We start from the raw sequence: 8,267 nt of genomic DNA, 5'->3' as shown, positions 1-8,267 counted from the left end.
CGCAGCAGAGTAACCAGCGCACATACCTGTTAGCTCAGGTGAGTTTAAAAGGCTGCTGTTGATAACAAGGGCATTTGCTAAATAGATGGTGTGTGTGCAACAATATACTGAAAGGTCAATTATATTGTGCAGCTTATCTCACCACCTGTAGTTATTTAGGTGAAAGCTCCAAAATGCTTGCCTAATATGTCTGTTTATCCAAAAGGAAGTAAAAAGGGAGAGCTAGAAAGATAGCATTGCATCACATTACATGGCAATGCAATGCACAGTTGCTGAAGTTGAACCAAAATGAGCTTGTAATCTGGCTTCTGCAACTTTGAACATGAAAAATCCAATGAGGAGAAGAAAAGCAAAGCCAAAGAGTCCATCCCAAAATCCGACAAACAAGCAAAATGAACAAAAAACATTGAATTCAATTCTTTCTGATTTTAGAAACTGCATTAAAGAAGGGGTGCACCGGTCCTGGAGATACTGCAATACCAGGTCAATGCGTGGAGTGGACAGAGCAAGCTCTTTTTCCATCTCCCTGTTCTAAAAATCCATTTAATATATGGTCCCCAGATAGGGGACGTATCAGATATTAAACTGATAAGAACAGATACTACACTTGATCTTAGCCAAAAGGCCGAGAAGCGATAACCAGAATTGGTTTCAAACTACGGAGCCACCCAAGGATCCTGAAAAGTCCATTTGTGGAGATGAGCTCCTGGACTCCCGTTAAGAAGACATGTTGTCAACCTCTAGATCCCTTACATGCCTGCACTTTTCGGCTTGCTGCTGCTGCAATCCACGCGTTTTAGATCTGCATAACTCCACCTCTTTAAACACAGCACCTTCACCCCCTGCTGTTCCCACCCGCCTCAACACCGTTGGAAGGGAGGAGAACCAATTAAGGCGGGGGGTGGGGTGGAACGAGCAGCTGTCTACCCTTAGCAGGAGGGCTCCTGATTACATACCTCTCCTGCTGCTGCTGCTGCTGGCTGTCCAGCAGCAGACTGAAGGTGGCTGCTGCTGTGCACAGGTATATAAAGGCTCAGAGCCTATTATGACACGCGCAGCCAGCGTTCCATTGCCACATTCCATCTACTGCAGGCAGGATACCTGGCTGGCTGAATGTCGCTGAGAAGCTCACAGAGACCGCCATAAGCAACAGTTTAACAGAATGCCACAGACTAATCAAACAAACTTTTTGGGTTGGGTTCTCTTTTATAGTCTGCAGGCATTAAATGAAAGAAGTCAGTGTTCCAGCAGAAGGAGACAACGTTTCAGAAAAGGCATTGTAGCAAACCAAAAAAGAAATTTTAAGCGCAGCAGAGTAACCAGCGCACATACCTGTTAGCTCAGGTGAGTTTAAAAGGCTGCTGTTGATAACAAGGGCATTTGCTAAATAGATGGTGTGTGTGCAACAATATACTGAAAGGTCAATTATATTGTGCAGCTTATCTCACCACCTGTAGTTATTTAGGTGAAAGCTCCAAAATGCTTGCCTAATATGTCTGTTTATCCAAAAGGAAGTAAAAAGGGAGAGCTAGAAAGATAGCATTGCATCACATTACATGGCAATGCAATGCACAGTTGCTGAAGTTGAACCAAAATGAGCTTGTAATCTGGCTTCTGCAACTTTGAACATGAAAAATCCAATGAGGAGAAGAAAAGCAAAGCCAAAGAGTCCATCCCAAAATCCGACAAACAAGCAAAATGAACAAAAAACATTGAATTTAATTCTTTCTGATTTTAGAAACTGCATTAAAGAAGGGGTGCACCGGTCCTGGAGATACTGCAATACCAGGTCAATGCGTGGAGTGGACAGAGCAAGCTCTTTTTCCATCTCCCTGTTCTAAAAATCCATTTAATATATGGTCCCCAGATAGGGGACGTATCAGATATTAAACTGATAAGAACAGATACTACACTTGATCTTAGCCAAAAGGCCGAGAAGCGATAACCAGAATTGGTTTCAAACTACGGAGCCACCCAAGGATCCTGAAAAGTCCATTTGTGGAGATGAGCTCCTGGACTCCCGTTAAGAAGACATGTTGTCAACCTCTAGATCCCTTACATGCCTGCACTTTTCGGCTTGCTGCTGCTGCAATCCACGCGTTTTAGATCTGCATAACTCCACCTCTTTAAACACAGCACCTTCACCCCCTGCTTTTCCCACCCGCCTCAACACCGTTGGAAGAGAGGAGAACCAATTAAGGCGGGGGGTGGGGTGGAACGAGCAGCTGTCTACCCTTAGCAGGAGGGCTCCTGATTACATACCTCTCCTGCTGCTGCTGCTGCTGGCTGTCCAGCAGCAGACTGAAGGTGGCTGCTGCTGTGCACAGGTATATAAAGGCTCAGAGCCTATTATGACACGCGCAGCCAGCGTTCCATTGCCACATTCCATCTACTGCAGGCAGGATACCTGGCTGGCTGAATGTCGCTGAGAAGCTCACAGAGACCGCCATAAGCAACAGTTTAACAGAATGCCACAGACTAATCAACCAAACTTTTTGGGTTGGGTTCTCTTTTATAGTCTGCAGGCATTAAATGAAAGAAGTCAGTGTTCCAGCAGAAGGAGACAACGTTTCAGAAAAGGCATTGTAGCAAACCAAAAAAGAAATTTTAAGCGCAGCAGAGTAACCAGCGCACATACCTGTTAGCTCAGGTGAGTTTAAAAGGCTGCTGTTGATAACAAGGGCATTTGCTAAATAGATGGTGTGTGTGCAACAATATACTGAAAGGTCAATTATATTGTGCAGCTTATCTCACCACCTGTAGTTATTTAGGTGAAAGCTCCAAAATGCTTGCCTAATATGTCTGTTTATCCAAAAGGAAGTAAAAAGGGAGAGCTAGAAAGATAGCATTGCATCACATTACATGGCAATGCAATGCACAGTTGCTGAAGTTGAACCAAAATGAGCTTGTAATCTGGCTTCTGCAACTTTGAACATGAAAAATCCAATGAGGAGAAGAAAAGCAAAGCCAAAGAGTCCATCCCAAAATCCGACAAACAAGCAAAATGAACAAAAAACATTGAATTCAATTCTTTCTGATTTTAGAAACTGCATTAAAGAAGGGGTGCACCGGTCCTGGAGATACTGCAATACCAGGTCAATGCGTGGAGTGGACAGAGCAAGCTCTTTTTCCATCTCCCTGTTCTAAAAATCCATTTAATATATGGTCCCCAGATAGGGGACGTATCAGATATTAAACTGATAAGAACAGATACTACACTTGATCTTAGCCAAAAGGCCGAGAAGCGATAACCAGAATTGGTTTCAAACTACGGAGCCACCCAAGGATCCTGAAAAGTCCATTTGTGGAGATGAGCTCCTGGACTCCCGTTAAGAAGACATGTTGTCAACCTCTAGATCCCTTACATGCCTGCACTTTTCGGCTTGCTGCTGCTGCAATCCACGCGTTTTAGATCTGCATAACTCCACCTCTTTAAACACAGCACCTTCACCCCCTGCTGTTCCCACCCGCCTCAACACCGTTGGAAGGGAGGAGAACCAATTAAGGCGGGGGGTGGGGTGGAACGAGCAGCTGTCTACCCTTAGCAGGAGGGCTCCTGATTACATACCTCTCCTGCTGCTGCTGCTGCTGGCTGTCCAGCAGCAGACTGAAGGTGGCTGCTGCTGTGCACAGGTATATAAAGGCTCAGAGCCTATTATGACACGCGCAGCCAGCGTTCCATTGCCACATTCCATCTACTGCAGGCAGGATACCTGGCTGGCTGAATGTCGCTGAGAAGCTCACAGAGACCGCCATAAGCAACAGTTTAACAGAATGCCACAGACTAATCAACCAAACTTTTTGGGTTGGGTTCTCTTTTATAGTCTGCAGGCATTAAATGAAAGAAGTCAGTGTTCCAGCAGAAGGAGACAACGTTTCAGAAAAGGCATTGTAGCAAACCAAAAAAGAAATTTTAAGCACAGCAGAGTAACCAGCGCACATACCTGTTAGCTCAGGTGAGTTTAAAAGGCTGCTGTTGATAACAAGGGCATTTGCTAAATAGATGGTGTGTGTGCAACAATATACTGAAAGGTCAATTATATTGTGCAGCTTATCTCACCACCTGTAGTTATTTAGGTGAAAGCTCCAAAATGCTTGCCTAATATGTCTGTTTATCCAAAAGGAAGTAAAAAGGGAGAGCTAGAAAGATAGCATTGCATCACATTACATGGCAATGCAATGCACAGTTGCTGAAGTTGAACAAAAATGAGCTTGTCATCTGGCTTCTGCAACTTTTAACATGAAAAATCCAATGAGGAGAAGAAAAGCAAAGCCAAAGAGTCCATCCCAAAATCCGACAAACAAGCAAAATGAACAAAAAGCATTGAATTCAATTCTTTCTGATTTTAGAAACTGCATTAAAGAAGGGGTGCACCGGTCCTGGAGATACTGCAATACCAGGTCAATGCGTGGAGTGGACAGAGCAAGCTCTTTTTCCATCTCCCTGTTCTAAAAATCCATTTAATATATGGTCCCCAGATAGGGGACGTATCAGATATTAAACTGATAAGAACAGATACTACACTTGATCTTAGCCAAAAGGCCGAGAAGCGATAACCAGAATTGGTTTCAAACTACGGAGCCACCCAAGGATCCTGAAAAGTCCATTTGTGGAGATGAGCTCCTGGACTCCCGTTAAGAAGACATGTTGTCAACCTCTAGATCCCTTACATGCCTGCACTTTTCGGCTTGCTGCTGCTGCAATCCACGCGTTTTAGATCTGCATAACTCCACCTCTTTAAACACAGCACCTTCACCCCCTGCTGTTCCCACCCGCCTCAACACCGTTGGAAGGGAGGAGAACCAATTAAGGCGGGGGGTGGGGTGGAACGAGCAGCTGTCTACCCTTAGCAGGAGGGCTCCTGATTACATACCTCTCCTGCTGCTGCTGCTGCTGGCTGTCCAGCAGCAGACTGAAGGTGGCTGCTGCTGTGCACAGGTATATAAAGGCTCAGAGCCTATTATGACACGCGCAGCCAGCGTTCCATTGCCACATTCCATCTACTGCAGGCAGGATACCTGGCTGGCTGAATGTCGCTGAGAAGCTCACAGAGACCGCCATAAGCAACAGTTTAACAGAATGCCACAGACTAATCAACCAAACTTTTTGGGTTGGGTTCTCTTTTATAGTCTGCAGGCATTAAATGAAAGAAGTCAGTGTTCCAGCAGAAGGAGACAACGTTTCAGAAAAGGCATTGTAGCAAACCAAAAAAGAAATTTTAAGCGCAGCAGAGTAACCAGCGCACATACCTGTTAGCTCAGGTGAGTTTAAAAGGCTGCTGTTGATAACAAGGGCATTTGCTAAATAGATGGTGTGTGTGCAACAATATACTGAAAGGTCAATTATATTGTGCAGCTTATCTCACCACCTGTAGTTATTTAGGTGAAAGCTCCAAAATGCTTGCCTAATATGTCTGTTTATCCAAAAGGAAGTAAAAAGGGAGAGCTAGAAAGATAGCATTGCATCACATTACATGGCAATGCAATGCACAGTTGCTGAAGTTGAACCAAAATGAGCTTGTAATCTGGCTTCTGCAACTTTGAACATGAAAAATCCAATGAGGAGAAGAAAAGCAAAGCCAAAGAGTCCATCCCAAAATCCGACAAACAAGCAAAATGAACAAAAAACATTGAATTTAATTCTTTCTGATTTTAGAAACTGCATTAAAGAAGGGGTGCACCGGTCCTGGAGATACTGCAATACCAGGTCAATGCGTGGAGTGGACAGAGCAAGCTCTTTTTCCATCTCCCTGTTCTAAAAATCCATTTAATATATGGTCCCCAGATAGGGGACGTATCAGATATTAAACTGATAAGAACAGATACTACACTTGATCTTAGCCAAAAGGCCGAGAAGCGATAACCAGAATTGGTTTCAAACTACGGAGCCACCCAAGGATCCTGAAAAGTCCATTTGTGGAGATGAGCTCCTGGACTCCCGTTAAGAAGACATGTTGTCAACCTCTAGATCCCTTACATGCCTGCACTTTTCGGCTTGCTGCTGCTGCAATCCACGCGTTTTAGATCTGCATAACTCCACCTCTTTAAACACAGCACCTTCACCCCCTGCTGTTCCCACCCGCCTCAACACCGTTGGAAGGGAGGAGAACCAATTAAGGCGGGGGGTGGGGTGGAACGAGCAGCTGTCTACCCTTAGCAGGAGGGCTCCTGATTACATACCTCTCCTGCTGCTGCTGCTGCTGGCTGTCCAGCAGCAGACTGAAGGTGGCTGCTGCTGTGCACAGGTATATAAAGGCTCAGAGCCTATTATGACACGCGCAGCCAGCGTTCCATTGCCACATTCCATCTACTGCAGGCAGGATACCTGGCTGGCTGAATGTCGCTGAGAAGCTCACAGAGACCGCCATAAGCAACAGTTTAACAGAATGCCACAGACTAATCAACCAAACTTTTTGGGTTGGGTTCTCTTTTATAGTCTGCAGGCATTAAATGAAAGAAGTCAGTGTTCCAGCAGAAGGAGACAACGTTTCAGAAAAGGCATTGTAGCAAACCAAAAAAGAAATTTTAAGCGCAGCAGAGTAACCAGCGCACATACCTGTTAGCTCAGGTGAGTTTAAAAGGCTGCTGTTGATAACAAGGGCATTTGCTAAATAGATGGTGTGTGTGCAACAATATACTGAAAGGTCAATTATATTGTGCAGCTTATCTCACCACCTGTAGTTATTTAGGTGAAAGCTCCAAAATGCTTGCCTAATATGTCTGTTTATCCAAAAGGAAGTAAAAAGGGAGAGCTAGAAAGATAGCATTGCATCACATTACATGGCAATGCAATGCACAGTTGCTGAAGTTGAACCAAAATGAGCTTGTAATCTGGCTTCTGCAACTTTGAACATGAAAAATCCAATGAGGAGAAGAAAAGCAAAGCCAAAGAGTCCATCCCAAAATCCGACAAACAAGCAAAATGAACAAAAAACATTGAATTCAATTCTTTCTGATTTTAGAAACTGCATTAAAGAAGGGGTGCACCGGTCCTGGAGATACTGCAATACCAGGTCAATGCGTGGAGTGGACAGAGCAAGCTCTTTTTCCATCTCCCTGTTCTAAAAATCCATTTAATATATGGTCCCCAGATAGGGGACGTATCAGATATTAAACTGATAAGAACAGATACTACACTTGATCTTAGCCAAAAGGCCGAGAAGCGATAACCAGAATTGGTTTCAAACTACGGAGCCACCCAAGGATCCTGAAAAGTCCATTTGTGGAGATGAGCTCCTGGACTCCCGTTAAGAAGACATGTTGTCAACCTCTAGATCCCTTACATGCCTGCACTTTTCGGCTTGCTGCTGCTGCAATCCACGCGTTTTAGATCTGCATAACTCCAACTCTTTAAACACAGCACCTTCACCCCCTGCTGTTCCCACCCACCTCAACACCGTTGGAAGGGAGGAGAACCAATTAAGGCGGGGGGTGGGGTGGAACGAGCAGCTGTCTACCCTTAGCAGGAGGGCTCCTGATTACATACCTCTCCTGCTGCTGCTGCTGCTGCTGGCTGTCCAGCAGCAGACTGAAGGTGGCTGCTGCTGTGCACAGGTATATAAAGGCTCAGAGCCTATTATGACACGCGCAGCCAGCGTTCCATTGCCACATTCCATCTACTGCAGGCAGGATACCTGGCTGGCTGAATGTCGCTGAGAAGCTCACAGAGACCGCCATAAGCAACAGTTTAACAGAATGCCACAGACTAATCAACCAAACTTTTTGGGTTGGGTTCTCTTTTATAGTCTGCAGGCATTAAATGAAAGAAGTCAGTGTTCCAGCAGAAGGAGACAACGTTTCAGAAAAGGCATTGTAGCAAACCAAAAAAGAAATTTTAAGCGCAGCAGAGTAACCAGCGCACATACCTGTTAGCTCAGGTGAGTTTAAAAGGCTGCTGTTGATAACAAGGGCATTTGCTAAATAGATGGTGTGTGTGCAACAATATACTGAAAGGTCAATTATATTGTGCAGCTTATCTCACCACCTGTAGTTATTTAGGTGAAAGCTCCAAAATGCTTGCCTAATATGTCTGTTTATCCAAAAGGAAGTAAAAAGGGAGAGCTAGAAAGATAGTGACGCGCCCCCTGGGCCATATTCTTTATGGGAATATCCGGAGCCGGATCAGATGGGGGTTGTAGTCTCCGAGTGGCTATGACCCGGTCCGTGCCCAGGGTGTCAAATTCAGTTGTATGTGGCAGTCCTACAGATGTTAATAAGTTCTTAATGTCGACTACGCCACCCGTTGTATTGCGGTCACTATGGCCGCC

General features: G+C 44.9%; 6 non-coding genes across 6 annotated transcripts; all 6 read right to left on the bottom strand.

The window, feature by feature from the left end:
* Window positions 1-446: 446 nt before the first annotated feature.
* Window positions 447-637, bottom strand: LOC141230471 (U2 spliceosomal RNA). Its single transcript, XR_012296932.1, has one exon. It is a non-coding gene; the product is annotated as a U2 spliceosomal RNA (small nuclear RNA).
* A 1,115-nt stretch (window positions 638-1,752) lies between these two features.
* On the bottom strand, window positions 1,753-1,943 carry LOC141230470 (U2 spliceosomal RNA). Its single transcript, XR_012296931.1, has one exon. It is a non-coding gene; the product is annotated as a U2 spliceosomal RNA (small nuclear RNA).
* A 1,115-nt stretch (window positions 1,944-3,058) lies between these two features.
* On the bottom strand, window positions 3,059-3,249 carry LOC141230469 (U2 spliceosomal RNA). The gene has a single exon (XR_012296930.1). It is a non-coding gene; the product is annotated as a U2 spliceosomal RNA (small nuclear RNA).
* A 1,115-nt stretch (window positions 3,250-4,364) lies between these two features.
* LOC141230468 (U2 spliceosomal RNA) lies at window positions 4,365-4,555 on the bottom strand. The gene has a single exon (XR_012296929.1). It is a non-coding gene; the product is annotated as a U2 spliceosomal RNA (small nuclear RNA).
* Window positions 4,556-5,670: 1,115 nt separating this feature from the next.
* Window positions 5,671-5,861, bottom strand: LOC141230467 (U2 spliceosomal RNA). The gene has a single exon (XR_012296928.1). It is a non-coding gene; the product is annotated as a U2 spliceosomal RNA (small nuclear RNA).
* Window positions 5,862-6,976: 1,115 nt separating this feature from the next.
* On the bottom strand, window positions 6,977-7,167 carry LOC141230466 (U2 spliceosomal RNA). Its single transcript, XR_012296927.1, has one exon. It is a non-coding gene; the product is annotated as a U2 spliceosomal RNA (small nuclear RNA).
* Between the last annotated feature and the right edge of the window lie 1,100 nt (window positions 7,168-8,267).

Source organism: Phyllobates terribilis, unplaced genomic scaffold, assembly GCF_046119375.1.
Source record: "Phyllobates terribilis strain yellow unplaced genomic scaffold, ASM4611937v1 Scaffold_499__1_contigs__length_1316695, whole genome shotgun sequence".
In the NCBI taxonomy this organism is placed as follows: domain Eukaryota; kingdom Metazoa; phylum Chordata; class Amphibia; order Anura; family Dendrobatidae; genus Phyllobates; species Phyllobates terribilis.
The sequence above is the reverse complement of the archived record's forward strand: the minus strand, read 5'-3'. Positions and strand labels throughout refer to the sequence as shown.